Here is a 6063-nt window from a genome sequence, read left to right as displayed (position 1 = left end):
ACGAGGTAGTGGCTTACCAGGAAGATCATAACCTGCGTCTGTCTCGGAGAGGAGAGTCATGGCGACTGCCTGAATCGGCTTTCTTTCTCCCAGAATTCTGTTCTGTCTACTCCACCCACCTAAGGGCTGGCCTATCAAAGGCCAAGCAGTTTCTTTATTAATTAACCAATGAAAGCAACACATAGATAGATGACACTCCCACATCATTTCCTCTTTTTCTGTTTAAACAAAAAAGAAGGCTTTAATTTTAACATAGTAAAAGTACATATAACAAAACAGTTATCAAGTAAGAATTACAGTTACAATATTTATATCTACTTTATCTTTTAACATAACTAAGGAAAACTATAACTATCCATTCTTTAACTCCATCAAAGACTCCAGAAGGATATAATATTAACTAAGCAAACAAGAAATAAGCAACTTCTAAATTCTAGAAATGACAAGAGACATCTCGCTGTCTGGATAGTCACCCAAAGTTCTTTTGTACCGTTGGGGCATCCATCTTCGGCCTACAGGCCCATAGTATCCAGCAGACTTTTCCATGAAGCAGGAAATTTCAAAGACAGTTCAGTCAGTATCTGCTGCGTCCTGCAGAATATCTCACAGACTCTTTCATGAAGCAGGAACCCCGAAAGACCATCTCACCTTTACGCAAGTTCAGCAGTCCTCTCTCTGCGGGTTCTTTGTGTCCAGTTTATGCAACAGTCCAGGCAAGAACAGTTTCTTGCCCAAATGGCTATCAAACTCCATAAGGATCCTCTTCAATGCCCATCTTCTTCTTGAAGTAGATTGGTGCTGCCAGGAGCAGACGTGTCTCATTGTCATAAAAAGCCTTAAGTTATTAAAATATTAAATGCCATTTTCTGTAGTCTTTGAAAGATATGAAGAATGCCTACCTAACTGAAATATATCTCTATATATCTAGAAAATCTAACTAACATGACTACAAGCTTGACTATTATGATTATCCATTAACAACCTATATTTTCTAATTATACATTTTTAAATGAACTACACAATCACATACCTTAGTCAAGAACAGAAATACATATACATATAACAAAATTGACCTTAAAATCCATACCAATGCAAATTATTCATATCTATATCATATCCCCCTTTAAATGTAAAAGAACATTAAAAAAAATAGTTGGGAAGATGGGTGTAGTTATTTCTCTCCAAACTACTTCCTGCTGTACAGGGGCACTGGTATTTAGGTCTTTCATAGTGTAAACTGTGTGCCAGGCTCATCTCAGGCGGCAGTTGAGTGAAGTAATTTTTTGAGGGTGTTCACAGAAACCTTTCAAGAGGGCGTGATCTATCATACCATATCGGGACAGAAGCAATCCACAGGGTCTCATACTCTGTGAAAACAAAAGAAGACCCTCTCCAAAGCATCATATCCTTAGACCCAAATTCTGAAATGATTACACCCTTATGATATCCATTTGGCATCATGTGGTGTTTCCCATACCTGTGCACCAGAATGGAGGAGGTGAAGCCAGAGCCTATGCTGTGAGGTTAAGGAAGGGGTGTTGAGACCCCCAGGGAGGAGTGTGAGGGCTGAGGGGCACCCAGCTACCTGAGCAAGATCCCACCCTCCGCAGGCAGCTTTGTGCTGATGTACCTCATCCTGCTGCTGGTGGTGGGGATCTTCCTCTTTTACATGGAGATGATCATTGGACAGTGGCTACGGAAGGACAACATCCAGGCCTGGAAGCAGCTGGCCCCCTGGCTAAGCGGTTTGGGCTACTCCAGCACACTGCAGAAATGGTTTTCTTCCTTGTGCTCCGTCTGTGTCCCTGTGAGCATCTGGATGCCTCATACCAGTTCTTGGCACCGTTCCTACAAACAGAGACGCTGCTAGGACTAGGGGTTCAGTGTGAAGGGGCTTTTCCCATTAGTCTTCTCACTGTGACCTGACATGAAAGATTTATTTTGGTCACGGTTTGAGGGTGTACAGTGTGGTGAGGGACACATGGCTGGGACTGTGCGCAGCCTCGGGTCCCCACAGAACAGGAGGCAGAGGAGCTGAGGTTCTCTCATGGTGTTCTCAGCCCTCTTTTATTCCATCTGAGCCTCAGGGATGTTGGCAGATCCCAGGCTTTCTCTGGCTAGGAAGTGCCTCTGAGCCTCTCCTGTAGGCTGAGTGCAGCCAACATCCTCTTTGGGAACAGAGCAGGAGCCATCCAGAAAGTTTTGAGAAGAGAGAGGCTACTTGCTGGGTGAGGTACCCCCCGCCCCCGGCTGATTTTTTTTTCCTTTTTTTTTTTCCCCGAGACAGGGTTTTTCTGTAGCTTTTTGGTTCCTGTCCTGGAACTAGCTCTTGTAGACCAGGCTGGCCTCGAACTCCCAGAGATCCGCCTGTCTCTGCCTCCTGAGTGCTGGGATTAAAGGCGTGCGCCACCACTGCCCGGCCCGGCTGATTTTTTTTTTTAATTGTGTGTGGGAAGGGGTGCACATGAGTATAGGTACCTGTGGAGGTCAGATCTCCTGGAGTTGAAGCTACAGTCTGCTGCGAGCGTCTGTGCCTGCTGTAGATACCACGATTTTAGCTGATTTTAGCATGATTTTATGCCCAGCACACCAGAACTCCTGAGGCTGACAGAAGGTTCAAGAGTTCAAGGCCAACTTGGGCTACGCAGTGAGACTTGGTCTCAAGAGTACAAAACAAAACAAAAAGACCCCACTGCCAAATCCTTCATGTTAAATGTTTGTCCTTTTAGGTTTCAGAAGGGGAGGCAGCTAAACTTAGAAACTTATATCACATAGCTTTTTTATTCTGTAACACTGAGAACAGGGAATCTTCTGTTATAGTATATTATAGGTGATTATTATCATACACAAGACTATGTATTAACATCTCATATGTACTATAGGAGTTTCTCATCAATTCTACATATTTTCTTCTATTATCACGTGTAATTTCCTATGACGTATTTATTTATTATTTTGAGACAGGGTGTCTCTGTGTACCTCTGACTGTCCCAGAACTTGGCTATATAGAGTAGGCTGGCCTCGAACTCCCAGCAATCTGCCTGCCTCTGCCTCCCGAATGCTGAGTCTAATTGTTTTGAGATAGGGTCTCACTGTGTAGCTTTAGCTATCCCAGAGCTCCCTATGTAGATCAAGCTGGCCTCGAACTCAGAAATCCTCCTGCCTCCACAACTGCAGTATTGGGATTAAAGGAGTGTGCAGTCAGGCCCAATCTAAAAATGTGTTTTTTAAGGGTTACTCACAATTTAGGGTCTGTTTGTGGGTCTTCGGAGACAGCCCCGCCGACAGCTTCCCTTTAGCGGTCCAGTCCGGTCGGTCCCATTGGCGGACAGGAAGAGCGCCTCGAGGGCTGCGGCCCGGCTCCCACGGGGGAGGCTGGTGTCTGAGCAGGGTGTAACGGTCCCTACCCGCCTGGACACGCGAGCCGTGGACGTCTGCGGAGATGGCCGCGAGATCCAGGGCGCCACAGCCCGGTGACCTGCAGCTCGCGCGGGGAGCCCTTACTTCCCTCTGGCCCGCGCTGGCCCGAGAAGACCCCGGGTGCCAGGGAACTCTGGCTCGGTGTGGGCTGAGTTAAGTCACTGGTTGCCGGATTTCACGGTGTTGGCTCACGGTGCCACTTGCCAGGAGGATGAGATCGTGGGCTGAGTGATGTCACAAGTTGCCAGTTAGATTTCACCCAAGCACATGAAGGAGGGAAAAAGATGCCAGGAAAACTGCCAAGGGTGGAGGGTCACGTACTTATTATCCCAGCGCTTTAGAGGTAAAGGTCTGGGAGTTCCAGGCTCGGAAGGAAAGAAGAAAGGAGGGAGGGAGGGAGGGAGGGAGGGAGGGAGGGAGGGAGGGAGGGAGGGAGAGAGAGAGAGAGAGAGAGAGAGAGAGAGAGAGAGAGAGAGAGAGAGAGACAGGTGAGGGAGAAGATAGAATAAAGATTTATGATGTTAGTGAGCTAGAACATGTAGGTCCAAATCCTATTTTTGAACTTACTTGAGGAAATGTGAGGTTTTTTAAAAAATAAAAATAAAAACAAGGTCTCCAAATTTAGAATTGGAAGGACATCTCATGAAATTCTATATGAACAATTCCTAACCCCTTCTCCCACCCCCCAAAAACGTAGTAGTGCTGGCAAATGTGCTGTTAAAGGGGAGCCAAGGATCTGGGGGTTAGGGTTCAGAGGATGAATAGAGGATGAATAGACCTGAGAGGAGCAGGGGCCACGGGGGCTGAGAGAGGGGCTCTACTCAGGCTTCTGATAACAGCTACTCCACGCTGCTCCAAGTGAGGTCCCCCAACCTTCAGCATCACCTGCTAAGGGAGACTGGGAGGTCTAAATTTCCCCAGTAGTGCACGCTTTAATCCCAGCACTCGGGAGGCAGAGGCAGGCGGATCTCTGTGAGTTCGAGGCCAGCCTGGTCTACAAAGTGAGTTCCAGGACAGCTACAGCTACAAGAAACCCTGTCTCGAAACAGAAACAAAGCCAAACAAAACAAAACTGTGTGTGTGTGTGTGTGTGTGTGTGTGTGTGTGTGCGCGCGCATATTTGTGCCCACACTAGGATCCCGGTCGGTCACAGCAAGAAATACGGAGGTCAGAGGACAACTTGCTGGGTCAGAGCTCTTAGCTTCTACATCTTGTTCCCTGGAAACTCAGGTTGGTAGGTTTGTGGCACGTGTCTCTGCCTGCTAAGCCATCTCACCTGCCTCTTAATTCATCTTCTTTGCTGTGTCTGGCCTCTCAAAAGCTGCAGAGGGGGCGTCTGTGAGTTCATCACTGACGGACGGTGTGCATAAAGTAGGCAGGGACAAAAGAGCAGTAACGAGGGGCAGGAGCCATGTATTCGCATAGTGGATAAGTTGGAAAATCTCATTTGACTATGGGGAGAGGGAAGAACGGGTTACCGTGGCATGCTCTGCTTTCTGAACTCACAGCCGCTGCGCTGCAATTGCCTGCAGTGCACCTGAGCATCCACCAACATCCGGTCCTGCAGAGACTGCTGGGCCCACCGACATCCGGTCCCAGTGTTAGCACCTGGCTTTGATCTGCGATTTCTGTCTGCTATCTTCTGTCTGAAGTATGTAAATCTTACCTGAGAGCTTCCCAGGGATTCAAAGCCTATGCAAAACTTGCCTGTGAGAGGACTCCACAAACTGTGACTGGGAGTTGCTTTGGCATTTGTGTCTGGGGAGTTTCAGGTAAGAGGTTTTGGTGTGTGGACTTGATAAAAGGTGTAAATTGTGTAACAATAAAAAAAAATCTTTTGCAAAGCTAGTCAGTCGGTTCACCAGCAGTTGACTCCAAAACCTTCCTAGAGTGACCCTGCTTCTTCTGCAGACTCTGGTGAACTGAACACCTGGCACCGCAGGGAGCAGGGAACCATGCGTGAGGCTCCCCTCTGGCTGAGGCCTTCTAGACAGTTAATGGTTGCTGGCAGAGGGAGAGACATTTTCCTCAGTGGTGTAGCCATTGGCAAGGTGCCCATGAGCCTTCAACCCCTCACCGATGCCCCTAAAAGTCACCCCAATTAAACTCTTTAGGTCGCTAAGAAATAAAAAGGACATGAAAGTAGAGGGTAGCCTAGGTGGGAACTGGAGAAGGACCAGATGGAGTGGAGAGGACAGGAGAGGGAGATGAGGACCAGTTGGGGGGACAGGGGAGGGAGATGAGGACCAGTGGGGGGGACAGGAGAGGGAGATGAGGACCAGTGGGGAGGGGGGACAGGAAAGGGAAATGAGGACCAGTTGGGGGGGTCAGGAGAGGGAGATGAGGGCCAGTGGGGAGGATAGGAGAGATGAGGACCAGTGGGGAGTACAGGAGAGGAAAATGAGGACCAGTGGGGAGGAGGGACAGGAAAGGGAAATGAGGACCAGTGGGGGGGGGGGTCAGGAGAGGGAACTGAGGGCCAGTGGGGGGTCAGGAGAGGGAAATGAAGGTTGAGTAAAGAACACAGCACACATATAAGAGAATGTCATGATACCCAGTGTTACATATGGCCAATATGTATAATAAACATTTTGAAAAGTTGAATGTAAAATTAATCAGCTTGTGTGTTTAACTACTAATTCA

General features: G+C 47.9%; 1 long non-coding RNA gene across 1 annotated transcript; it reads right to left on the bottom strand.

The window, feature by feature from the left end:
- Positions 1–323: 323 nt before the first annotated feature.
- LOC130868970 (uncharacterized) lies at positions 324–3827 on the bottom strand. The gene is made up of 3 exons (XR_009056599.1): positions 3243–3827; positions 2479–2537; positions 324–1848 (listed from the first exon to the last, which is right to left on the bottom strand). It is a non-coding gene; the product is annotated as an uncharacterized LOC130868970 (long non-coding RNA).
- Positions 3828–6063: the final 2236 nt, after the last annotated feature.

Source organism: Chionomys nivalis (genome assembly GCF_950005125.1).
Source record: "Chionomys nivalis chromosome 23 unlocalized genomic scaffold, mChiNiv1.1 SUPER_23_unloc_1, whole genome shotgun sequence".
NCBI lineage: Eukaryota > Metazoa > Chordata > Mammalia > Rodentia > Cricetidae > Chionomys > Chionomys nivalis.
Note: the sequence above shows the minus strand (reverse complement) of the source record. Positions and strands in the feature narration are given on the sequence as shown.